This window comes from Lathyrus oleraceus, chromosome 7 (genome assembly GCF_024323335.1).
Source record: "Lathyrus oleraceus cultivar Zhongwan6 chromosome 7, CAAS_Psat_ZW6_1.0, whole genome shotgun sequence".
Classification (NCBI taxonomy): Eukaryota; Viridiplantae; Streptophyta; class Magnoliopsida; order Fabales; family Fabaceae; genus Lathyrus; species Lathyrus oleraceus.
In genome coordinates this window covers 402,905,110-402,932,999 of record NC_066585.1, presented here as the reverse complement: position 1 = coordinate 402,932,999, position 27,890 = coordinate 402,905,110, and the positions used below count along the sequence as shown (strand labels likewise).

The window sequence follows — 27,890 nt, the reverse complement described above, 5'->3', positions numbered from 1 at the left end:
CTCCTATTTTAATTTTTTTAGGTATACCTTAGACAGCGCTTTTCAAAAAGCGTTGTCTAAGCCCCCCCCCCCCCTTAGACAGCGCTTTTGCCTAAAGCGCTTTCTAATCCCCCCCTTAGACAGCGCTTTTTACAAAAGCGCTGTCTAAGGTATACGAAAATTTTTGAAGCTTTTGTTTTAAACCACATTTTTTCCAGGTTTATAAACCAGAATTTCTACCTGTTTTCAACCAAATTTTGACAGACAATTATCACATTTTATATATGAGATATGTGTAAATATAAAAATAACTCATAAGTTAGAAATACATACATCGGTGGGAATCTTTAATCGGCCCAAAGCAAGAGTATCTCGCATAAACCTCAACATGAAATACCCGCAATCTATTTGATTACGTTGTTGAGGACACTACATATGAAAAAAAAAATATGGATTATAAATCCTAAGTGTTATCAAGTGTCATCACTAATATAATAAAAAATGTGGTAATTAAAAATATACCGCCACTTTAATCCATGTAATGGAGTTGGCGCCCCTCCTTGAGGTTTGGATATCTCGTTGGGCCCGAAAAGCTTGTAGGACGCTAATAAAATAAAAATGAAGCAATTAGAACAATTCACATAAACTAAGAAAAATTTTGAACATTCTCACTTACGTGTCAATTAGGACCTTCATATCCGGGTATGTTGTCCAATCATTTCGGTATTAAAAACTTGTCAAAACATTGAAATTTGATCATCAATAGTTATAAACCTACCATGACCCATCCCCAAATATCAGCATAAGATGGGATATGAGCTGAATAAGGCACCACATCTGCAAACATGAAAAAAGAAGGTTAATTTAATTTGACTTAATTAGAGCTTTAATTAGAATTATACTAATAACTTTACTTAAACAAATACTTACACTTGAAAACTTGTCTCAAGGTGTTGTAAATACATGAGAAAACTTCTGTGTGACTGAATATTCCAGCAGGCCCTGCCTGCATTATAGGAATAACAACAACAATTTCAAATCATGAATTCTATTTCTTTCACTCTAGCGAGTTTTTAATATATATTATCGATACAATTATATTCTCCACGACTTTACCTGTGTCACAAATATTCCACCTTTCTTCAGTTTTGGCTTGAGACTGAGTTCATAGAAGTCTTTAGTGTAAAGCTTATAGCAAGGACCTCCTTCTATTGGATCAGCCAAATCTCCAACTATTATATCATACCTCTCTTCTTTGCCTTCTAGTTCAGCCCTGCAATATCACAAGTATAAAATTTAGAACCGATCATTATCATAATGTCTGCAATATCAAATTAATCTTAGTAGCAAAAATAACCTCGCGTCATTGATGACGACTTCAAGTCTCGAATCATGGAAAGCTTCCTTGTTTACAACTAGGTATGATTTGCAAAACTCCACCACTTCCTGCTTCCATCAACATTTACACATTAAGTTTAAACCACTTGAGATTGAAAGAAATAAAAATAAATAAACGAAAGGTAACATACCTCATCAATGTCACACATTACAACTTTGTCTATAGTCTTGTGCCTGAGAAGTTCCCTTGCAGTAGACCCTTCTCCTCCACCCATAATGAAAACATTTTTTGGCCTACAAAATGGAATTAAAATTAGATAATGAAAATAAGTTTAAGTGCTGTTTAAACTTAGCAAGATAGAGATGATGTACATAGGGTGGTGAAGAAGAGCTGGATGAACAAGACATTCATGGTAGATAAATTCATCTGTTTCTGCACTCTGAAGCTTTCCATCAAGTACTAATGCCTGCAAAATAGTAGATAATTAAGTTTCTGGTTTATTTTTATTTTAAGTTAAGATAAGTTTCTGTTGTAGTAGTATTTAAGAACTTACCTTGCCAAATGGCTTTGTGTCCAACAATGCAATGTCTTGATACTAAGATGAGACTAAGATGAGAAACTAAGATGAAACTAAAAGAAAGACAACAAAATTAAAAAAATAAAAACTGTCAAATAGCAATACATTCTTAAAGTAAAAGTATGAAACTAAGATGAGAAACTTAAAGAAAGACAACAAAATTAAAAAAATAAAAACTGTCAATCTAAGAGCTAGAACCTTATACTCCTCACAGCTGACACAATAAATTCCCTCATAATCAGCTCGGTAAATGTCACCATTGGCAAGCACCCTCGAATAAAATTCCTTTACAATTGCTTGATGCTTGCTATCAGTTGTTCTAATGAACTTGTCATACGAAATATCTAGCTGCAATTACCACAAAACCATAAAAAACAATATACACCAACAAGAATATTTATCTTAAATTAAGGGAGTAAATTGTTGTTTCGCAAATTTGAGGGACTAAATAGATAAAAATAGAAAAACTTGGGTGAATAATTACATCTTTCCAAAGCATCCTGTAAGCTTGTGAAATGAGATTACAATGGTCAGGTGGAGTGGAACCCTGGGCCATAGCAGCAGTTGCAATTTTCTCACCATGTTCATCAGTTCCAGTAATGAATATCACTTTCTTTAACAATAAGCGCTGTATAATGAAATGCAACAATAACAATAATCAAATTGAATCACAGTTATCAAATTGGATACCAGTTTAACGAAAGAGGGGTGGGTGTACCTGGAAGCGAGCAATGGCATCGGCGGCGATGGTGGAGTAAGCGCTACCCATATGGGGAGGAGCGTTGACGTAGTAGAGAGGGGTTGTGAGGAGAAAGGGTTGGTCATTTGAGGGAGTGGGAGTAGAAGCGGTGCAGTTGCAGAAGAAAGCTCTTCGGGAATGGGAATAGGGTTTGGATTTGAGATGAGAAAGCGTGGAACGGTGTGAAAGAGTGGAAGGGTTAAAGAGGAAGAGTGTGTTGTGTAATTTTTTTAAACCCCCACCTTAGACAGCGCTTTTGGTTTTAATTTTTTTTTTAATTGAAAGACTTTAAACAGCGCTTTCTCAAAAGCGCTGACTAAGGTCTATATTTAAAAGCGCTTTCTAAAAGCGCTGTCTAAGGGGGGGTCTTAGACAGCGCTTTCTAAAAGCGCTGTCTAAGACCCCCCCTTAGACAGCGCTTTCATTATTTTTTTAGAACATTTTCCGTGTTTTATTTTTATTTTAACCTTAGACAGCGCTTTCTTTTAAAAGCGCTGTCTAAGATGCGCTGTTAAAAAACCTTTTTGGCGTAGTGGAGCCAAAGCAGGGTTGTAGTTAATTCCTCCTTGTGTACCAATGAGAGGTACATTAGAAAATTCACCACAACTATCAATAATATCCAAAATGCTCAAAGAGGGATCATACCAAACTATATCATCATTAGTGAGGGACATAAGTCTCTGAAACCATCGTAGACAATGTTTGTTCTCCACAAAAACAGGCGTCTGAGGCAAGTGCGAAATTGTAAGACCCCAATTTTGTCCCTAAGATCCCTCATGGCATCATAACATTGCACTTGCATTGCCTCAAGGATCATTAGCATCTTGATTCCCTTGGCCTTTGGGTGGGACTTCTTGAGAGTGGTTTGAGATCACCAGGCATGCTTGAATTGTATATCATTGCTTTTCTTATTTTGTTTACTAACCAAAAGCACAAAAATATGTTACTAACATCCTTTGTTTGTAGCTTGAGCAATCACAAGGTCTAAAAGCTCCTAGGAGATCACTGGTGCAAAGATATGGCCAAGAGAAGATGAAAGCAAGAATGGTAATGGTTCCCAAAGCTCTCATCCATCAGATATGCCTCCCTAGCATCTCAACTCATCATTTTGATCAAAGCAAGTCAAAGGGTTTGAGGTTTGTTCCCCAAAGAAACCCTAATTCATTTGTGCACCACAATGCCTTGCTCTTGAAGCAACCTCAGCCCATGGTCAAATACAATCAAGGGAAGTTCTTTAATTCATAATTTCATGCATATTTGAACTTATTTGAGTTTCCTAAATCATCAATTCATCAAGATTTGAGTCATGGACTTGAGAAGTTGATCAGTCAATTCATCTGACTATTTTGAAATGCACTGAGACCTAACTTTTTATGTGTTGGACAAATGGAGATGATTCCAAAATAAAAAATGTTCTTAAGGACAATATGAACAACTTTCATGTTCATAAAAAATTTATTTGGAGCTTGGAAGGTAATCATCCATTCCAAGACATTATAGGTCATTTTGACTGAAACCCTAATTTTGGGTCAACTTCCCAAGAACACAACTCATTCATTTTTTATGATTTTGAGGTGGGATCAAAGGCATTGTAAAGCTTAAGATGTCTAATTCAAATGTTATGTTGAACAAAATTTCAAAATCTCAAATGCAATACATGTGATAATGCAAGACATTATAGGTCCTTTTGGACCAAATGCATTGAAAGGCAAAAAGGTCCAACTTCAAGTGCCCATAACTCTTTCATAAAAACACCAAATGATACAAACTTTAAGTCCATTTTGATTGTCTTGAGAAGATCTACAACTTTGATGTTGAAGGTGTTTTCATTTAAGGCTTTCATCATCAAAACAGAGGGGCTTGAACATTGGCCAAATTTGGAAACCTTGCCTTGACATGTTTTGCACATTACACTTTAAACTCAAAATTCACCAATTTCCACACTTCAAATGGATTTTTGCCAAACATAACAATTGTTCCTTACATTAAGACCTTTCCAACCATTACCCACATGCTTATGTTTGGATTTTCTAATTGGCATTTTCGAAGAGGTGAATGTTTAGGTTCAATTATGGGATTCACATCATAACTTCATGCACAAGTCCATACAGCTCTAATCACGCGTCCAAACCATTGGCATTTGAGTTCAGCTTGCATTTTCATCCATTTTTGGGCTTTGCACGCGCCTGTACAGGCCCATGCATGAAGAGTCCAAGTTCCATGCACACGAATTTTCTCCTTGCTTGCATCAGTCTTGGCTATAAATAGCATCCTTCATTCTCTTCAAAAACCAACCTAATGGCGCCTGAAGCTCTGCACAAGTGAAATCCCAACCTCCATTAAAGGAATTCTGAGTTTTCCATTTCAATTTTACAGTTCAGATTTCAACTTCATTTGTTGATCTCTGAATTTAAATTCCTAAGCCTTGCTTCCTTGTTACCTCAAGAACACATTGCACAAAAGATTTGGAGTGGATCAAGACCTGTAAAGCTGCACTTCAAAGGTTGTTGTTCAAACTTATTTGCTTCGAATCTCTCATTTCTTTGATCTATTTGCATGGCCAAAGTGTTTTCTGAAGTCCTCACTTGAGAGGCAAGCTAGTGGTAGCTTCAATTTTGTTTTTCTTTGATCTGCATTTTTCAAACCTGAATCTTCCACCTCAGACTTCTCAACCTATAGGAATCTTGAGTGTGATTCAAGGTTACAGGGGTGATGTACATCACCCCAGGTTCATTTTGGTATAAGGATCGTGCAAAATGGTGAAGGTTTGAAAACCTGCAAATCTGGGCGGAATTTGGAAGCTCACCGGAGAAGAAGGTGGCTTCGGTGGCCGTCCATTGCCAGGTTGAATCTGGATCGTTGGATCTCATCTCCAGATTCAATCTCAGCCTTTGGATGTTATGACTTTTTTTAATTCTTTGTGTGACGCGTTTGACCAAGTTTCACCATCAGCGTGCGCTTCAGGACCATCAAATTGGCCACGTCAATTAATGAACGTGATCCAACGCTTCCTGATTTTCCACATTTTTAATTTCTGATTTTATTTTCTTTAATTCCTTTTTATTTCAAAAATTCATAACTCTCTCATTTTTAATCCAAAAAATATGGGACCAATTGCATTAGTCTCCAAATAATTTCTAGTTTCTTAAAATGATTCTTAATATTTTTTATTTTGCCATTTGATATTTTTTGTGAATTTTCTCTTTTCTGGCTGTTTTTAATTCATTTTAAATAGTTTTTGATATTCAAAAAATACAAAAATATTTTCCTAACCTATTTGAATGATGATGAATCTATGAAAAATATTCTCATCAATTTTTTAATTGATTTGAGATTTATTTGAGGTTTTAGTTCAATTAGGTTTTTTTATTCATTTTTAATTGATTAAAAATAGTTTCTAACTTTTAAAAATGCTGAATTTTTTTGTCAAACTTTGTTTCACCTTGTTGAACTTGGGATAAATTACTTAGACCTTTCAAGGTTGATTTGAAGTAATTTTGAAGTTTGACCTTTCTTTTATTTTTAATTCAAGTTTAATTTTAAATATTTAAAAATGCCAAAAAATATTTTGTTCATTTCTTGACTTCCAATCTTGATCCCACTTCTGTTTTTGATTGTTTGACTTTGACTTTCAATATTATTGGTCAACATATGATGATTGGTACATTTTATTTCATTTAATGCATTTGTATTTTTGCCATTCTTATTTCCATTATCCATCTCCTTCTTCTTCTCCTTCTTTTTTTCTTTTTGATCAATGAGTTGAAGATTGATAAGTTAGCATTGATTAGGGAGACTTTATCTTCCTTGATCCAAATCTAATTCATCTTGATCAATTGGTCAAGTGAATGGCTTTGCATTAAGGATATGTTGTTTTCTAAATCATGCAAAAGGCTTAAACCAATACAAGATCAATTTTCTTCTTCTTTTTGGCATGGCAAGTTATTGGAACTTGGTTCACTAATCAAGACTTCTAACTTGTGTTGTTGCCTACATTATTGTTGACCGGCCTCAGATAGTTGTGACTTCTACATAAGTCCAATTACGATTGATTAACATAGCGCTAAATTTGCCTTATGGCACACTAACTATTAACCACTAACAATTAACAGTTATTTTATGCACTCTACTTTTATGCAATTTACAATTCTTGCATATATTATTCATTTGCTTTTTCCTTTTTCTCATTGTAGCACATGTTTATGTTAATGTCATTTGCCTTTTGCCCACTTGGGTATATAATTGTGTATATATCTTTTGTGCTTGTGTTTGTCTGTTTGGTGTGAATCAAATGCAAAGAATTGGACAAAATGGACTTAGAATTTAGGACCTTACCCAAGCAAATGGAATTTGAAGAGCAACTAGGCCTCATGCCTTTAGAGTGCTTAAATGTCAAAGAGCAACTAGGCCTCCTGCCTTTATAATGCTTAAAGCTTAAGGATGAACTTTGAAATGACCATATTCTAAACTCTTCTTGTCCATTCCTTGTTTGTTTGCTAGAATCTTTTAATGTGTGTGTTCTTGTGCTAGGGATTCAAACTTGATCCACATTGAAGAACCATTACCATGAGCTCCTAAGAGAGAGAGATTCAAGATGCATTGAGGAGTCTTTCCAAGGATTCATTGATTGTTGATTGTTTGAGTTATTGCTTTGTGATTGCTTATTCCAAAGGATGGGAGCTACTTGGATCATCAATATGATCTCAAGAGAGGAACTCCTTGTGTGGTTTTGTTCTCTTTCCCCTCACCTCTTGTATGTTTAGGATTTAGCCATTCTTCTCCTTCTCTCCACTCTAACCCAAGCCAAACTTTTGTGCAAACATCTAACACTTGTTTTCAACATTAGAAACCTAAGCCTTATGCTTTTGATTTTCAAACTTTCTTTTCATAACACTTATTTGGAATTGAACCTTTAAATCAACATTGACCATTTTGTACATACTTCTAATTGGTAAATATAACCCATTCAAATGTCTTTTGTGGTTTCGATGGCCACTTCCTTAATCAAACTTGTTTCATAACCTTTAGCTATTAGGTTTGAGTTATCCTGGAGGTAGATGTAATACTCACCTATATCCTTAGTGATGGACAATGAGTCTTCCATGCTTATTATAGGGTTAACCCCTCACTAGCATGTTGAAGTTATCCTCACATGGTGGATTTGTGGTTTTAGGTTGAGTTTTCTCCCTTGGATAACAAAATACCTTAAGGCTTTTGGACCAATCAATTCGCCAAGTCATTTTGAGATTTTTACCCCGAACTACGAGGTTTTGATCCTAATCTTTTTAAAAATGGTACGTAGGCAATGGGTTTATCTATCCAAACACAAAACGTAAATAAACTTGTACATTCTTTTCTCATCTCTTCAATCATGTTTGCACAACTAAACTTTCACAAAATACCAACCTTACAACAAATGTGAAAAGGGCTCCCTAGGAGTACCTAGGATGTTTTGGGTGCTTAACACCTTCCCATTGCATAACCAACCCCCTTACCCCGATCTCTAACATTTTTACTAGTTTTTGATTCGATAAAACTTTTAGGTTTTTGTTCGCTTTCTAACCATTCCTTTGGATAAATAGAAGTGAGGTGGCGACTCGACTTGTATGGTTTACCTTGGATTTAGTCAATATCTCTAATGGTAACGAATACCCCGCTACATAAAAGTGGCGACTCTGCTAGGGAACAAACATTGCCTAGTGGGTTTTGCCTACTTTTCACATTTGTTGTGTTGTATTGTTTTGTGACATATTTTTTGTGCAATTTGGGATTACTGTATTGTATATAATGATTGAATTGCTTGAATATTAATTCCTTGGATGCTTGGTGATCTTTGTGAGATGAGTTCTATACCCGAACTCGAGTGCACTTAGGATAGGAGATTGGCATAGTCTTGTTTACTTATGTGGAGTTATTCCTTAGCAAGTTGACTTGCAAGTCCATTCACTTGGTGGAGGTCATGTTGGGATCAATAATGTCCCACAAGTAAGTTGTGGTTAGACATTACTCTTTCCAATATAGGCCTTAGAAGCCAAGGACCTTAGTTTACCAAGCCCATCTTGGCCTATTTTTAGGATGTAGTGCGAAAGTCGTTCAAGTGTATGATTTGATACGATTGTTACGCGATACTACACTCATAAGAGTCTCTCTTGAGAATATTTTTGGAATACGAGTAGTCGTTTTTCCGATAATATCCGAAAGATGGGATGATGACTATGGGAACCTCTTGTAGAACATGTTTGGCAGGATTAAACCTTAGTACATTCCCTTTGGGTGGTTCTTAACCAAGACTCCATGCTCGTGACTTGCAACAAACCCTTGATTCATGGTTGATCCGTTCATGTATCCTTAATATCAATGGAACTTCGGTGTTGATAAGGTGTAAACCATAATCCACCAAAATGGATGATTGATATTAAGGATAATATGATCCATCTCATGACCTTTGTTTGGTGTGCTTTGGTTGATCCTTGAGTGTGATTGTTGCATTCATGCATTCATGCACTCGTTTGCATCCATATCATCAAAATAATGAAGAAAAATTTTCAAGGAACTTAAGAGGTCTATTTGCAAATTTTCAAACATGGAAAGACAAAGAAGGAATACCAAGAAGTACAGTTTCAGACAACCAGATTTGAAAGAGTTAAGGAATTTGACATCTTATGTATTGGATCCCTTGGGTTTCAAGGCTCGTTTTGGGAAGCTTCTTCCCCTTCTGACTATTCAGGTGGATGAAGGATTGATGAGTGTATTGGTGCAGTTTTATGACCCTCTATACCGTTGCTTCACGTTTCCGGATTTCCAGCTTTTGCCTACCCTTGAGGAGTATGCTTATCTTGTGGGCATATGTATTTTGGATCAGTTGCCGTTCAGTGGCTTGGAGAAGGTTCCTACTTCTCAAGAGATAGCAGACATGTTACACATAGATGAATCTCTGGTTAGTGCTCATATGACTACCAAAGGTGGAATTCAAGGTCTCCCTTCTGAGTTCCTCATTGCTCAAGCTACTATGTATGGGAAGGCCATGAGTGAGGATGCCTTTGAGGCCCTATTTGTACTTCTCATCTATGGGCTAGTGTTATTCCCCAACATCGACAAGTTTGTGGATGTGAACGCTATTAGGATCTTCTCTACTCTTAATCCCGTTCCGACTCTGTTGGGTGACACTTATTTTTCTTTGCATATGAGGAATGCAAAGGGTGGTGGCGCCATTGTGTGCTGTTTGCCTCTGTTGTATAAGTGGTTTATTTCTCACTTACCTCAGACGGTCGCTTTCAAGGAGAACAAAGGATGTCTACGGTGGTCCACGAGACTTATATCTCTCACTAATGATGATATCTCTTGGTACAACCGTGTGTATGATGGTGTGCAGATTATCGATTCTTGTGGTGAATTCTCCAATGTACCTCTTCTTGGTACATGTGGTGGGATTAACTACAACCCTGTTTTGGCACGTTGTCAGCTTGGGTTCCCCCTAAAGGATAAACCCAATAATATTTTGTTAGAGGGTGTGTTCTTTCAGGAGGGTAAAGATCCCCAAGGCTTGAAGGGCAGAATGGTCCGTGTTTGGCGCAAGATCCATAAGAAGGGAAGGAAGGAGTTGGGTCCTAAGAATTGTGTTGCTATGGAGTCTTACACTGCTTGGGTTAGGAAGAGAGCATCCGAGTATCTCATGCCTTATGAGTATCCGAGACCTACACCTTTGGTTATGGCTGGGCCTTCAACCCTCCTTGACCAAGGAGTAGAGGAGTTGAGAGACGAAGACCGATCATGTGCTTGGATCCGTGAACGAGCAGAGTTGCTTCAGCAGATTAAGGAGAAGGACGCTTTGATAGAGTTCCTCGAACATCAAGTTATTGATGATCCTGATGATGCATGGACTTCTCTACTTCCTCAGTCTTCCAGGTTTTGGAAGAGGAAGTATGATCGACTCGCCAAGGAAAAGGCGGATATGGAGGCAGCCTACGAGAGGGAGGTGAAGAGACTTCATGCATCTTATCTTCCTGTGTCCCGGGCTTTAGATGATTGTTTCTAGGGGTCCATAGGATGATTATTTTCCTTTTCTCTTGTACATGGTTACCAATGTTGTACTTCTTTGATATAAAATATTTCCCAGATATTATATAAAAGTGTTTAATATTTCCAAAATTTGCAAGTAGAACCCTAAAGTTCCTTTGAAAGAAAAAAAAACAAATCATGTGCACAAGCATTGCATGCATCATGTGCATAAGCAGGTTTTGTTCTCGGCTTCTTGTCCTGTGGTCTAACTCTGTGTTCTTCCTTTATTTCAAAGATAAGCTGACTCACCGGTACTACACCAGAGCCAACATTTCAAGACTGAGGATCATCTGGTACAAGAGAACCGCGAGCTGAAAGAGGAAGTGGCCAGATCAAGTGCCTTGATGGAATCATTCATGGCTGCCCAGAGCCAGTCTTCTCCGACACCTTAAACTCCTCCCCAGAGGACAGTCATCTCTGAGATTGTCTCCTCGACTGTGCCTGCAGCCAGTGCACACCTTGCTCCAGCGTCCATGCCAGCCGGGTTCCCGTGGGGGATGCCTCCCAATTTCATGCCCGAGGGTCCTGCTCCCACCTTTGCTTCTATGCCGGCATCTAGCCCGGTCCTTGCTGTTCCTCCTCCTGTCGTGCATACTCTGCCCAGAGTAGACGACACCATCTACCATTCTGAGCCGTCCGAGGGCCCACATGTCTATGAGAAAATGGACGCTATGAATGATCAATTTCTTGAGCTTCGCAAGGAATTGAAAACTCTCAGAGGAAAGGATCTTTTCGGCAAATATGCTGCCGAAATCTGCTTGGTTCCTAATATGAAGATCCCTGTGAAATTCAAGGTCCCTGACTTTGAAAAGTACAAAGGAAATACCTGCCCTCTCAGCCACCTGGTCATGTATGCCAGGAAAATGTCAACTCAAACCGACAATGACCAATTGCTCATACACTACTTTCAGAACAGTTTGTCCGGTGCTGCTTTGCGTTGGTACATGGGTTTAGATAGAGCAAACATTCGATCCTTCAATGATCTTGGCGAGGCCTTCGTCAAGCAGTACAAGTACAATGTGGATATGGCTCCCGATAGGGATCAATTGAGGGCCATGTCCCAGAAGGACAAGGAAACATTCAAAGAGTACGCCCAGAGGTGGCGAGAGGTGGCATCACAGATCGTGCCCCCGCTAGAAGAGAAAGAGATGACTAAGATCTTCTTGAAGACCTTAAGTTCTTTTTATTATGAGCGAATGATTGCTAGCGCTCCTTCTGACTTCACCGAGATGGTGAATATGGGGATGCGTCTAGAAGAAGGGGTTAGAGAAGGACGTCTGACCAGAGAAGAAGGCTCTTCTGCCAAACGTTATGGGGCGTTTGCAAAGAAGAAAGATGGAGAGGCACATGCTGTGACCTCCCATGTAAAACCAAGAAGACCCCCTGTGAGGAGGAAGACCGTGCGTTTCACCGGTAACCAGCACCAGGTGGCGCACATAGCACCTGTCTTCAGAGATAATCAACATTACCAGCAACACAACAACAATCAGCAACCACAACAGCAATATCAACAACAACAACACCGTCCGTAACAGCAGGCCTACCAGCCTCGAAACAGTAATCAAACCAGCACGAGTTACGAAAGGAAAGGGGTCACCTTCGATCCTATTCCAATGACGTATGCAGAGTTATATCCCTCTTTGATAGAGAGGAAGTTGATTACTCCGAGACACCCCCGGCTATACCTGCTAACCCCCAGTGGTGGTATAAGCCTGAATTACACTGTGTTTACCATTCTGGTGCTCCCGGCCACGACGTGGAGAATTGCTACCCTTTGAAAACCAAGGTTCAAGACCTTGTGAGGTGTGGTATTTTGTGTTTCGAGGACGTAGGTCCTAATGTGAAGAAGAACCCATTGCCCGAGCTTGGGAAATCTGTCAACATGGTCCAGGGATGCCCTGGCAAATACAAAGTCAAATATGTCAGCCATATTCGACAGTCTCTAGTTGAGATGCATCGTTTGCTATGTGATTATAGTCATTATGAACATGACCATGATAGATGCCGAGTATGCTCTATTAATCAGAGAGGTTGTCGCCGGGTACGCAAAGATGTTCAAGAAATGCTGGATGAAGGAGTCATTGAGATCCTTCAGAATAGGAATGTTGATGAAGATAGGCCCAAAGTCAACGTGATTTCCCCAGTATTCCGGATACTTGAGCCTGTTATCATCAAGTATGATGGTAGCAAGCAGAAGGCTTCCCCTGCTCTTATCATTAAACCAGCCGGACCAGTATCTTACTCCTCCGAAAAGGCAGTTCCATATCGCTACAATGTTGTAGCAGTGGAAAATGGAAAAGAGGTGTCCTTGCCTTCTTCGTCTGTTGTCAATATTGCTGATGTTAGCGGTCTGACACGTAGCGGTCGTGTATTTTCAGCACCGCCAAAGCCCCAAACTAATGATTTTGTTGAACGTCCGATTGGGAATGCTGTGAGCGCTCCGAATCTGGCACCTGTTGTTAAGCCCTCCGCTGCATCAAGAACTCCTGCTTCTGTTGGCCCAAGCGGCAATGTGAAAGAAGACTGTGATGAGATGCTGAAGCTCATCAAGAGAAGCGAGTATAATGTTGTAGACCAACTTCTACAAACGCCATCCAAAATAGCGGTGTTATCATTGCTTTTGAATTCAGAACCACACCGAGAGGCTCTGCAGAAGGTTTTGGATGTGGCATATGTGGATCACGATGTCATGATAGAGCAATTCGATAGCATTGTTGCAAACATTACTGCTTGTAACAATTTGAGTTTTTGTGACTCTGATCTCCCCGAGGAGGGAAGAGACCACAAGTTGGCATTACATATATCTATGGGCTGTAGGGACGACGCCATGTCCAATGTGCTGTTGGACACTGGGTCATCACTGAATGTATTGCCAAAATCCACCCTCTAAAAACTATCATATCAGGGGCCTCCCATGAGGTAGAGTGGAGTAGTTGTGAAGGCTTTTGATGGGTCTCGCAAAACTGTGATTGGCGAAGTTGATCTCCCAATCAAAATTGGACCAAGTGATTTCCAAATTACCTTCGAGGTTATGGACATTCACCCATCGTATAGCTGTCTCTTAGGCAGACCATGGATTCACGAGGTTGGCGCCGTGACATCCAACCTACACCAGAAACTGAAATTTGTGAAGAAGAAGAAGCTGGTGGTGGTAGGGGGAGAAAAGGGTCTCCTGGTTAGCCATTTGTCATCCTTCTCTTATATAGATGTTGAGGATGAAGTTGGAACTCCTTTCCAAGCTTTATCTATTGCTGAGCCTATTGAGAAGAGAACACCTTCATTTGCTTCCTACAAAGATGCAAAGTTGGCCATTGAGCGTGGTGCAACCGCTGATTTAGGAAAAATGATTGAGCTAGAAGATAACAAGTCTCGGGCTGGCATCGGCTACTCTTCTGGGGTTTCTAATTCGCAAGGGCTTTTCAAGAGTGGAGGTTTCATCCACACTGGTCAAGATGAGGAGGTTGCTACCATTTTGGAAGAGGATGCAGAGGATTCTGGCAACTTCATCATCCCTGGCGGGGTCTGCAACAATTGGGTCACTGTGGATATTCCAACAGTTACCCATAAGTCAAAGTAATGTTCATTGTGTTCAAAAACCCTCCTCCCATGCCAAAAGGAGGAGTGATGACATTGTTGGCGCATAAATACAATGATATTTTCATTCAATAAATTCATGTTAAATGTTTGTTTTTCCAATTATTTTCCCTTTTCGCTTTTTGCATGAAATTGGTGATCGCATAAAACCCTAAAAAAATAGAATAAAATCAATCTTTTCATCTGCATAATGATTTGCCTTGTTTGAATTCTAAAGCTTTTCATATCCAAAATCATTATGCAGGTTGATTTCTAGACCCATTGAACATAATGACCCAACACCATCTCCCAACTTTGAATTCCCTGTATTTGAAGCAGAAGAAGATGATGTTGAAGAGACTCCTGATGAGATTACCCGTCTACTTGAGCATGAAGAGAAGATCATTCAGCCGCATCTTGAGAATCTGGAAACAGTCAACTTGGGGTCTGAAGATTGTGTGCGAGAAGTGAAGATTGGGGCACTCCTGGAAGAATCTGTTAAGAAGGGGTTGATTGATTTGCTACGAGAATATGTTGATGTCTTCGCCTAGTCATATGAAGACATGCCCGATCTAGATACTGATATTGTGCAACATTTCCTACCTTTGAAGCCTGAGTGCGTGCCTGTGAAGCAGAAGCTCAGAAGAACTCATCCTGATATGGCAGTGAAGATTAAAGAGGAAGTTCAGAAGCAAATTGATGCGGGGTTTCTGGTGACTTCTACGTATCCTCAATGGGTGGCCAATATTGTGCTCGTGCCTAAGAAAGATGGAAAAGACCGGATGTGTGTGGACTATAGAGACTTGAATAAAGCTAGTCCGAAAGATGATTTCCCTCTACCACATATTGATATGTTGGTAGATAATACAGCTAAATTCAAGGTTTTCTCATTTATGGATGGATTTTCCGGATATAATCAGATTAAAATGGCACCCGAGGATATGGAGAAGACAACATTCATCACACCTTGGGGAACATTCTGTTATCGAGTGATGCCCTTCGATTTGAAGAACGCCGGAGCCACGTATCAACGAGCTATGACCACTTTGTTTCATGATATGATGCACAAAGAGATCGAGGTATATGTCGATGATATGATTGCTAAGTCAAGAACAGAAGTTGAGCATGTAGAGCACCTGTTGAAGCTTTTTCAGCGTTTGAGAAAGTATAAGCTTCGTCTGAATCCCAACAAGTGTACATTTGGAGTCCATTCTGGCAAATTTATGGGCTTCATTGTCAGTGAAAGAGGTATTGAGGTTGATCCTGCAAAGGTCAAAGCAATACAAGAGATGCCTGCGCCCAAAACTGAGAAGCAAGTCCGAGGTTTTCTTGGCCGCTTGAATTACATTTCCAGATTCATATCCCACATGACTGCCACATGTGCGCCAATATTCAAGCTCCTCCGGAAAGACCAGTCTCATGATTGGACCGAGGATTGCCAGAAAGCTTTTGACAGTATTAAAAAGTATTTGTCTGAACCTCTGATCCTGTCTCCACCCGTGGAAGGAAGACCATTGATTATGTATCTGACTGTTCTTGAAGATTCAATGGGTTGTGTCCTTGGTCAGCAAGACGAATCAGGGAAGAGAGAATATGCTATTTATTATTTGAGCAAGAAGTTCACTGATTGTGAATCTCGATACTCAATGCTTGAGAAAACATGTTGTGCTTTGGCTTGGGCGGCTAAGCGCTTACGCTAGTATATGTTGAATCATACGACTTAGTTGATATCGAGAATGGATCCAATCAAGTATATATTCGAGAAGCCTTCTTTAACTGGGAGAATTTCCCACTGGCAGATGTTGTTGTCTGAGTATGATATTGAGTATCGAGCTCAGAAAGCTATCAAAGGTAGTATCTTGGCTGACCACTTGGCACATCAACCGATTGAGGGTTATCAGTCAGTCTAGTATGACTTCCCAGATGAGGAAATTCTGTATTTGAAAATGAAAGACTGTGATGAACCTACACTCGATGAAGGGCCAGAGCCTGGTTCCAGATGGAGTATGGTATTTGATGGCGCTGTAAATCAATATGGAAATGGTATTGGGGCAGTGATTATTACCCCTCAGGGCACACATATTCCTTTTACAGCAAGGCTAACTTTCAGGTGCACGAATAATATGGCTGAGTATGAGGCCTGTATTATGGGATTGGAGGAGTGCATTGATCTAAGGATCAAGCATCTCGATGTTTATGGTGATTCGGCCCTCGTTGTTAATTAGATTAAGGGTGAATGGGAAACGAATCAGCCTGGTCTCATTCCATATAGGGATTATGAGAGGAGGATTTCAACGTTCTTTACTAAGGTTGACTTCCATCATATTCCTCGAGATGAGAATCGGATGGCAGACGCTCTTGCTACACTTGCTTCGATGATTGTGGTAAAACTTTGGAATGAAGTCCCCAATATCACTGTGATGCGCTTGGACAGACCAACTCATGTGTTTGCGGTAGAAGATGTGAAAGATGATAAGCCGTGGTATTATGAAATCAAGTGCTTCCTTCAGAACCAGGTTTACCCGCCTGGGGCATCTGTGAAAGATAGGAAGACTTTGAGGAGACTGTCAGGCAGTTTTTACCTCAATGGTGATGTGCTTTATAAGAGAAACTTTGACATGGTCCTGCTCAGATGCGTGGATAGACACGAAGCAGACCTGTTGATGACTGAGGCCCACGAGGGTTCATTTGGTACTCATTCCAATGGACATGCCATGGCTAGAAAAATGTTGAGAGCAGGCTATTATTGGCTGACAATGGAGTCTGACTGCTGCAAATATGTGAAGAAATGCCATAAGTGTCAGATTTATGCGGATAAGATTCATATTCCCCCGACACTTCTGAATGTGATTTCATCACCATGGCCTTTCTCCATGTGGGGAATTGACATGATTGGCATGATAGAGCCGAAAGCATCTAATGGACACAGATTTATTCTCGTCGCAATTGATTACTTTACCAAGTGGGTTGAAGCGGCATCATATGCAAATGTGACCAGGCAGGTGGTCGTGAAGTTTATTAAGAATCAACTCATATGCCGTTATGGTGTGCCAGATAAGATCATTACTGATAATGGATCTAACTTGAACAACAAAATGATGAAAGAACTGTGTAGTGAGTTCAAGATTACGCATCACAACTCTTCTCCTTATAGACCCAAGATGAATGGGGTTGTTGAAGCTGCTAATAAGAATATCAAGAAGATTATCCAAAAGATGGTTGTCACGTATAAGGATTGGCATGAGATGTTGCCATTTGCTTTACATGGATAGCGTACGTTTGTCCGAACTTCAACAGGGGCAACCCCTTTGTCTCTTGTTTATGGCATGGAGGTTGTACTCCCAGTAGAGGTGGATATCCCATCAATGAGAGTTTTGATGGAAGCCAAGTTGACTGATGCTGAATGAGTTCAGAGTCGTTATGACCAACTGAATTTGATTGAAGAAAAGAGATTGACTGCCATGTGCCATGGTCAGTTATATCAGCAGAGAATGAAGAAAGCTTTTGATAAGAAGGTCAAGCCTCGTGTGTACCGAGAAGGTGACCTTGTGCTCAAGAAAGTCTTGTCTTTCGCGCCCGATTCCAGGGGAAAGTGGACTCCAAACTATGAAGGTCCATATGTTGTTAAGAGAGCCTTTTCAGGTGGTGCTTTGATACTTACGACTATGGATGGGGAGGATTTCACTTGTCCTGTGAATTCAGATGCAGTCAAGAAGTACTTCACCTAAAATAAAAACAGAATAGCTCGCTAAGTTGAAAACCCGAAAGGGCGACTTAGGCAAAAATGAGCGTCTCAATGGATTGAAAACCCGAAAGGGCGATCCAGGCAAAAGTTAGAGACATAAAAAATGAATATATGTATCCCGCTAGATTGAGTACCTCATCCTGGGGCAATCTAGGCAAAAATTAGGGATTTGGCAAGTAACTGCATCCCGACAAGTCTTTATCCTAGCAACTGTCATCCGTCAGGGATTCTTGCTCATTCGTCATCAACCAAAGCTTCAAATACATCGGATTCAAAATTGGTGGAGAAATGGTCATTATGTTCAATGTAGCCATTTTCCAATATATATCACCAATATCAAACTTGTAAAGATCTATGGAGTCTTGCCATTTGCAGACTATCATTCCATCAAATAAATTTGAGCCTTTTATCCAATTATTGGCACTCTTATTTGTTTTTATTCAACAAATGTTTTACATGCTTTAATTGAGAAAATATCATTGTTTTGAATAATCGAATTTTTCATAACTTGTTTTTATACAAAGTAAACATTCACAATGACAAAAGGATACTTAGGAGATCCTCAGTGCTCTCCCAAGGATAGTATGATCCCCAACAGGGTAAGACTTTTGTTCATATTCCTGGCATGACTGTATCTTCTTCCTCCGGAGCCTTTTGTGGTTTTCCTACTGGTTGGAGTGTTTGGTGACTCTTCCCTTCAGCAGAGTAGCGATTTTTCCTTCCTCAGCAGATGTGATCTCTTTGGTAGGTACGGTATTTGGTGGTTGATCCCCAGAATTCCTTTATTTCCTCGGATAAATTCCCCAGTAGATTTTATCTGTGATAACTCCTGCCCCAGCTGGAATGACTGATGTTCATCCCCCTGCAGAGATCTTCGCTTCCCAGTAACAGTTTCCCTCAGTGGACCTGGCTTTCTCTCTTTTGAGATGTAATACCGGTTGTTTGAGTGCTTATTCCTTGGAGCTGTTTGTGTTAGAAATGTTTGTTTGTCAGCATTCATCATACATAAACCACGCATGTGTGCATATAATTTTCAAACATTCGGATATTCATATCGCATTCTTTGCCATATATCTTTGTTTGTTATTCCCTGCTAGTTGGTAATACATTTCCCAAGCAGATGCCGGAGTCTTATCCCTCCATATAGAGTCAGCCCATTAAGCAAAAAGTGTTTATCTTTCCTTCCGCATTCCCCACTGAGTTATATCCTCGTGGACAACGGTTGTTTTTGCTTCCTCCCAACACATATATTGGGATAGGTTTCCCTATTGAGTTATATCCTCACTAGGACGAGTCTTGATTCAGTTTGCCTCTTTGGTTTGATCCTAGATTGGCCCCTTGTGACTATTTCCTGTTTCCCCGTGGTATAAATGAATAATTGCTCAGTAATTAGTAATCATTCATCTTATCCTCGGCGGAGTCTGTGGTTTTCTACCCAGTATCCGGTAGATGTAATCCCCTCCTTGACGGTTATCATTATCCAATATTCGGTGTTGATATTCCCTCTTTCTCTTGGATAATTGCTCAGATTAGGCAGTTTATTCCCAGCAAGTCATCTTTCATGTACCGGTTGACGGTAATGTTTGTTGCTCCCCTTGAATGGTCATCATTATATACCTAGTTTCGGTATCCCGATGCCTTTCTTTGTCGGTCGATTTATCCTTTATTAACCTGTAAGACCCCAATTTTGTCCCTAAGATCCCTCATGGCATCATATCATACCATATCATTGCCCCAAGGATCCTTGTGCACCTTGCTTTCCTTCCCTATGGGTTGGTTATCCTTTTGAGAGTGGTTTTTTTGATCACCAAGCATGTTTTGCATTTGTATTTCATTGCATTTCTTTTTTATCACTAACCAAAAGTACAAAAATATGTCATCTAACCCTTGTCTTGCAGATGAAGCAATCAACAGTCAAAGTAGTCAAAGGCATTCATTGAGCCATAGATGGTGGCCATTCTTGAGAATTTGGACCCCACAATCATTATCCAGAGTTCATATGAGCTATGACACCATTTTGAATCAAAATCCCAAGTGGTAGAGGCTTGAATTTCATCAGAACATTGCCAGGTCAACTGAAAGCCTAGAAAGTCAACAGCTCAGTCAACTGTTGGATTTGGAGGTGGGAACTGATTAGAAATACTTCATTCATGTTCAAACAAGTATCATTTGACATTTCAAACATCAACATTGAAGAAAATAAAGTCAGGTCAAAACTTTCCAAAAATAGAAAGTGACCTATAATTCAAAATTGCCAAAAATGGAAAGGTTTTAACCTAACTTCAACTTCAAATTACATCACCAAAAATGCTTCAAATGAAATTTTGTTGAACATGAAAGTTGTAGATCTTTCTCTCCCATTTCCAAAAAGTCAAAGATCATCAATTTCTCATGTGTGGTTAAGGAGATATAATCAAAACATGGCAAGGTGTACATGGAGATTCAAATGTGCATAACTTCTCAACCAAAGCTCCAATTCAAGTGGTTCTTTTTGCTAAATTCTCATTTTGACTTCTACTTTCCAAATCATGCATTGCATTACATCAATTATCATCACAAAATCATGTGCAAATTCACTTAATTTTTGGAGGGAAAATTAAAGTTTAAAATTGGCTAATTATTTGAACATTCTATCATTGCCAATAGCTCCAAAACAGGATTTTAAGTGAATTTGGATTGGATTTTCGTGCACTATTCACCATGCATTTCATGCATGAGGTGAATTTGCTAATTTTCACTTACACCATCATTTTTCTAATCCACTTTGCCAATTGCTTAAACATGATTAAGGGATGATTAACACAGCATATATATAGTAAATCCTAACTGTTTCTGCAAAAACAACATCACAATTTTCAGATCTAGATCTAGAATACCAAACTTTTTCTCTCAAATTTTCTTCACATTTATTCAAACCAAAGCACAATCCACTACTTGATTCATCACTCTGAAGCATCATTGATCATTATTGGACTTGGAATCACATGAATTCGTGCACATTGGAGCCGCTTGGAGCTTGAACTCATCCATGGTGAAATCAAATTCTGCTCGAATCAAGAACCATTGAACCTCAAGATCTCTTCCAAACACTTGTACAAGCTTGCTAGAGGAAGATTGAAGCATTGCAAGGCCTGATTCCATTGAATTCCAAAGCTGCTCTTCAAGAGGTCACGAAATTGATTCTCTCTTTTCTCAAATTTCTTATGCTAATGTTGTAGATCATGTTGTTGTGGTTAATCTGAGCTTTGAATCACTAAAATCCATGCCATATTCATTGAGATTCGACTGTTTAAAAGTTTGATGATGAATCTTGTTTTGTTCGATCCTCATGATATACGATGATCCATGCTTAGCCAATAGTTGATTCATGATCCTTGATGTTTATGCTACATGTACATGTGCTTAGTTTTAGGATCTGGAAAATTTGTTCATCATGTTCTTGTTGAATTACTGTTCATATGCGTGGCTGTGTGAAGAAGATGATTCAGGCTTTTGAGAACGGTTTTTTTGATCCAAGTACCACGCGTTTCCGTTGCTTTAGGTGTTCATTAGGGCTTCAATTTCACTGGTTGCATGGAACGCTCATGCAGCGTTCTGATTGGCCAAGGCAATTTTTAATGAAACGCAGCGTATGGTCCTGGCGCCAATTTCAAAATGTTTCCCTATTCGATTCCTGGCTGTGTCAAAAATTCAAATGCTTCACATATTATTTCTTTTCCCTCCATATATTCATCCATGCTTCATATGCCTTTTTTTTAATTTTTCTTCATCTTCATAAATTCATATTAAATTGAAAATTGCTCCAAAAAATATGTGGTTTTTTTGCATGATGTCACATTTTTTCTCTATTATTTTTTGGTTATTTTTCCATAAATTGTGCTTGGCTGGTTTTTGTTTTGCCCTAGGGTTCTTGTACATGTATCATATCTTGACATTGCCTTGCCATATCTTTTGTGAAATGCTGAGTTTTTATCCAATGAATTTGAAAATTTACATGTTGGAACTAGACTCATGGCTTGATATTTTGGTGTTGATTTGGTATTTTTACCATTTGTAGTTGCTGTTTTATGATCATGTTAAGGTAGGTGTGACAATTTGTGTCACACCTTTGCTTGTTCATCTTATGTGATGTGATTTCCATGCCTAATGAATTCCAATTGCTCTGATTTTTTGCATGATGCATATTATGAATGTTTTGATTGAGCATGAATTTTCTGGGAATTATTTGATTGATTTCTAATTTGATTGAGATTTTTCATTCTGGTTGGTCACATTTGTGCTTTAAAATAGTCTTGAACTTCAATTGATCATGAAATACTTCTGGTAATTGATATTGATGTGAGACTTTTTGGATTGTGTTCTTGAATGTTTGAAGTTGATTCATGTTAATTTTCAGCTTCTGTTTTGAATTTTTTCTCCATCTTTGACCCTAGGCTTTGACCTAGTGGTTTGCCTCTCATGTTTAAGCTTTGATTTCAGGTTAAACATCCAAGTTATATGGTTCATGATGCTCCATCATTTGAGCATTTGATGTTTGCCTTTGGATACTAACATTGTGTGTTTTGTAGGGTTGTTAACTCATTTGAGCTTGACTTGTGGCTTATGCCCTTTGCTTATTGGGTTTGACTGTTGATATTAACTGTTGGTTGCTTGTCTGTATAGTGGTACTGATTTGTTTGATGTTTCCACAGGTACATAAGTTGCTTAAGTTCACTTTGAACTTGCTTTTGCTTGGTTGCTTAACCACTTAGGTATAACCTCTCTTCTTCATGTAGTCTGGAAGACCTGCCCTGTTATGTGGGCAGGCACCTGTCTGAAGTCCTCCTTAAGAGGCAATGCTTGTGATTGTTTACTCTTTGTGCCAAGCAGGAAAAGTCCTCTTATGAGGCAATTGGTAGATAAAAGAGATGTGTAGTGCATCTCCTACTATTCAGTGTGTCATCCCTTTGCTCACATAACATGTTGATGCATTGTGGATATCAACCCAAGATCTTATAGAGTCAAATCACTTGTGGAGAAGAGTTCCAACTTTCTGAACTCCCACACATTCTATTGTTTAAAGCTCTCCCAGGCCAGGGATAAGAGCTATGAGGCACACCGCTCATCTCCATTTCATCTGCTTCACCCAAACTCTCAATGTTAGGGTTAAGAGCACAACATACCCCATTCCAGTTGACTTTAAAGTCTAACCTTGCTTGAGCCTAATTGATTGTATATAGTGTGTGCTAATTGACTTGTTTGTCTGCTTACTTGATTCATCTGTGCATAGTTGCTTGAGTGTGCCTTTGTGCATTTATCATCATCATTTGTATATCATTTCATAAACTTTGCTTTATAGAATTTTGCTTTGTCCATGGAGGAGACAAGCATAAGTCCATTACTTGGCAGTTGTTCCTATGATATGGTGGGAGACTAGTGTAAGTCCATTGATTGGCATCTGGTATCATTGTTTTGTTTTAGGAGATTGGTGTAAATCCATTGATTGGTATCCGGTATCCATGTTTGTTTGTGAGATTGGTATAAGTCCATTGATTGGCATCCGGTATCATTGTTTGTTTAGGAGATTAGTATAAGTCCATTGATTGGCATCCGGTATCCATTTTTCATTTGCTTACTTGCATTGTTGCCTTATTCCAAAGGAATTACTTGAATCATCTACATATGATTTCAAGAGGTGAACATCTAAGAAGTTTTACACTTCCTCACCCTCCCAACCTTTTGTTTCTTTAAACCTCCATTTGCATGTTGATCTCAAACTTGGAAAATATTGTGCAAACATTTTCATTTCTTTTCAAATTAGAAACCTAGGCTTTAGGCCTTTGATTTTTCAAACTCCATTTCATAATACTTCTTTGAATTGAATTCTAATCATACTTTGACCATTCTTTTGTGAATAAATCCTAATTGGTTAATCCAACTCATTCAATTGTTTTGTGGCTTTGTCCATTCTTGATAAGTTCTCATACATTAGCCATAGGTTTGATTTATCCTAGTTGGTTGATATTAATCTCACCTTCTTGTCCTTAGTGATTGAATTGTAAGACTTCCTTGCTTATTATAGGGTTAACCCCTCACTAGCAAGTTGAAGCTTTTCTTACATGGTGGACTTGTTGTTTGTATAAGGTTGAGTTTTCTCCCGTGGATAACGAAAGACCTTAGGGCTTTTGTTTTATAATGAACCCACTCATATTTTGGAAATTTTTTAGCCGAACTACGGCGTTTTGATCCTTACCTTCCATGGAAAGGTACGTAGGCAACGGGTTCATCCGTTCAAACACAAAAATAATAAAATTGTATATTCTTTTCTCATCTTGCCAATCATGTTTGCACAATAAATATTTTCATAACAAATAAACATTTCATACAACAAGTGTGAAAAGGGCTCCCTAGGAGTACCTAGGACGTTTTGGGTGCCTAACACCTTCCCATTGCGTAATTAACCCCTTACCCAGACTCTCTGATCTTTTCATTAGTTTTCTATGTGTAAAACTTCTTAGGCTTTTGTTCGCTTTTTAGCCATTCCTTTGGATAAATAAAAGTGCGGTGGCGACTCGATTCTTTGTATGCTTTGCTTTTGATTTTGTCAATAAATCATAAAGTGACGAATACACCGCTACAGAAAAGTGGCGACTCTGCTGGGGAACGAATCTCCTTGGTGGTTTGGCCTACTTTTCACCCTTGTTGTATGATATTTGTTTATTTGTTATTTGACATATTTTTGTACAATTTGGGATAACTGTATTGATTGTAATGATTGAATTGCTTGATATACAATTGTTGTTTGCTTGGTGGTCTCCGTGAGATGAGTTCTATACCCGAACTCGAGTGCACCTTAGGATAGGAGAATGGCATAGTCTTGTCGACTTATGTGGAGTATTCCTTAACAAGTTGACTTGCGAGTCCATTCACTTGGTGGAGGTCATGTTGGATTAATAATGTCACACAAGTTATTTGTGGTTAGGCATTATTCTTTCAATCATGTGCCTTAGAAGCCAGGGACCTTAGTTTACCAAGCCCATCTTGGCCTATTTTTAGGACGTAGTGCGGAGGTCGTTCAGATGTCAGATCTGATGCGATTGTTACGCGATACTACACTCATAAGAGTCTCTCTTGAGAATATTCTTGGAATACGAGTATTCGTTCCTCCGATAATATTCAAAAGATGGGATGATGACTATGGGAACCTCTTGTAGAACATGTTCGGCAGGTTTAAACCCTAGTACATTCCCTTTGAGTGGTTCTTAACCGAGACTCCATGCTCGTGACTCTCAACAAACCCGTGATTCATGGTTGAGTCGTTCAGACATCCCTAATATCAATGGAACTTGGGTGTCGATAAGGTGAAAACCATAATCCACCAAAATGGATGATTGATATTAAGGATGATTGAGCTGGTTCATGTATTGTTAATATCAATGGAACTTGGGTGTCGATAAGGTGAAAACCATAATCCACCAAAATGGATGATTGATATTAAGGATGCTATGAGCTTTCCCATGACCTTTGTCTGGTGTGACTTGCTTGATCCTTGAGTGTGATTGCTGCATTCATGCATTCATGCATTCATCTGCATTCATGTCATCAGAAAAATCAGAAAATTTTCAAGGAACTTAAAGGGTTTATTTGCAAAATTTTCAGACATGGAAAGACCAAAAAGGCATACAAAGAAGTACAGCTTTAGACAGCCCGATGTGAAAGAGTTAAGGAATCTGACATCCTATGTATTAGATCCCTTGGGTTTCAAAGCTCGTTATGGGAAGCTTCTGCCTCTGTTGACTACTCAGGTTGACGAAGGGTTGATGAGTACTTTGGCTCAGTTCTATGATCCTCTGTATCACTGCTTCTCTTTTCCGGACTTCCAGCTGTTGCCTACGCTTGAGGAGTATGCTCATCTTATTGGGATCCCGATTCTGGATCAGGTGCCGTTCAGTGGCTTGGAGAGTATTCCGACTTCTCGAGAGATTGCAGACTTGTTGTACATAGATGAATCCCTTATTGAGGCGCATATGAACACCAAAGGTGGAATTCAGGGTCTTCCTTCTGATTTCCTCATTGCTCAAGCTACCGTTTATGGGAAGGCCAGGAGTGAGGATGCCTTTGAGGCTTTATTTGTGCTGCTCATCTATGGTTTGGTATTATTCCCCAACATCGACAAATTTGTGGATGTGAACGCCATTAGGATCTTTTCTGTTCTTAATCTCGTTCCTACTCTGTTGGGTGATGCCTATTTCTCTTTGCATCTGAGGAATGCAAAGGGTGGAGGAGTTATTGTGTGTTGTTTGCCTCTGTTGTATAAGTGGTTTATTTCTCACTTACCGCAGACGGTCGCTTTCAAGGAGAACAAGGGATGTCTACGGTGGTCTACGAGACTTATGTCTCTCACTAATGACGATATCTCTTTGTATGATCGCGTGTATGATACAATTCAGATCATTGATTATTGTGGTGAATTCCCTAATGTGCCTCTTCTTGGTACATGTGGTGGGATCAACTACGATCCTATCCTAGCACGTCGTCAGCTTGGGTTCCCCCTAAAGGATAAACCTCATAACATTCTGTTAGAAGGTGTGTTCTTTCAGGAGGGTAAAGATCCCCAAGGCCTGAAAGCCAGATTTGTCCGCGCTTGGCGCAAGATTCAGAAGAAGGGTAGGAGCGAGTTGGGTCCAAAGAACTGCATAGCTTTGGAGCCATATACTTCTTGGGTCAGACAGAGAGCTTCTGAGTATCTGATGTCGTACGATTATCCGAGACCTACACCGTTGGTTATGGCTGTGCCTTCAACCCTCCCTAACCAAGGCGTAGAGGAGTTGAGAGACGAAGACCTTTCACGTGCCTGGATCCGTGAAAGAGAAGAATTGCTTCAGCAAATCAAGGAGAAGGATGCTCTGATCGAGTTCCTCGAGCATCAGGTGATAGATGATCCTAATGATACCTGGACTTCTCTGCTTCCTCAGTCTTCCAAATTTTGGAAGAGGAAGTATGATCGACTTGCTAAGGAGAAAGCGGAAATAGAAGCAGCCTATGAGAGAGAGATCAAGAAGCTTTGTGTACTCGTCTTCCAGCATCCCGAGCTTCTAGGGATCCATAGGATGTTTATTTTTCTTTTCCCTTGTAATAATCAAAAATGTTGTACTTCTTTGTCTCGAATATATATTTGATGAGATATTTTCCATATGATATTAAATGCTTAAATATTCAAAAATTGCAAATAATACCCTAAAAGTTCCTTGAAATAAAAACAAAGCATATGCACAAGCATTACATGCATCATTTTGCATAAGCAGGTTGTTCCGGTCTTCTTGTTTGTGGCCTAACTCTGTGCTCTTCATTTATTTTGAAGACAAGCTGACTCACCGGTATTACACCAGAGCCAATTCTGCAAGAGTGATGGATCAACTTGAACAAGAGAACAGAGAGCTGAAGGAAGAGGTCGCTCGATTGGATGCTCTGATGGAGCAATTGTTGGCTGCTCAGCATCAACCTTCTCCACCTCCTGCAACTCCTCTCCAGAGGACTATTATATCAGAGGTTGCATCTTCGACTGTGCCAGCTGCAAGTGCCCACTTCGGGCCGAATGCCATGCCAGCCGGGTTTCCGTGGGGTATGCCTCCTGGTTTCATGCCTGATATTCCAGCTCCTACTTTTGCTTCCATGCCGGCATCTAGCCGTCTGAGGGCCCAAATGTTAATGAGAAGATGGATGCGATGAATGATCAATTCCTCGAGCTCCGTAAGGAATTGAAGACCCTCAGAGGGAAAGATCTGTTCGGCAAGTCTGCTGCTGAACTTTGCCTGGTTCCCGGTGTGAAGATTCCGGTCAAGTTCAAAGTCCCTGACTTTGAGAAATATAAGGGGAACACCTGCCCTCTCTCTCACCTGGT

At 39.5% G+C, this 27,890-nt stretch overlaps 1 pseudogene; it reads right to left on the bottom strand.

Moving 5' to 3' along the window:
* Positions 1-730: 730 nt before the first annotated feature.
* LOC127104030 (uncharacterized) lies at positions 731-27,591 on the bottom strand (annotated as a pseudogene).
* Between the last annotated feature and the right edge of the window lie 299 nt (positions 27,592-27,890).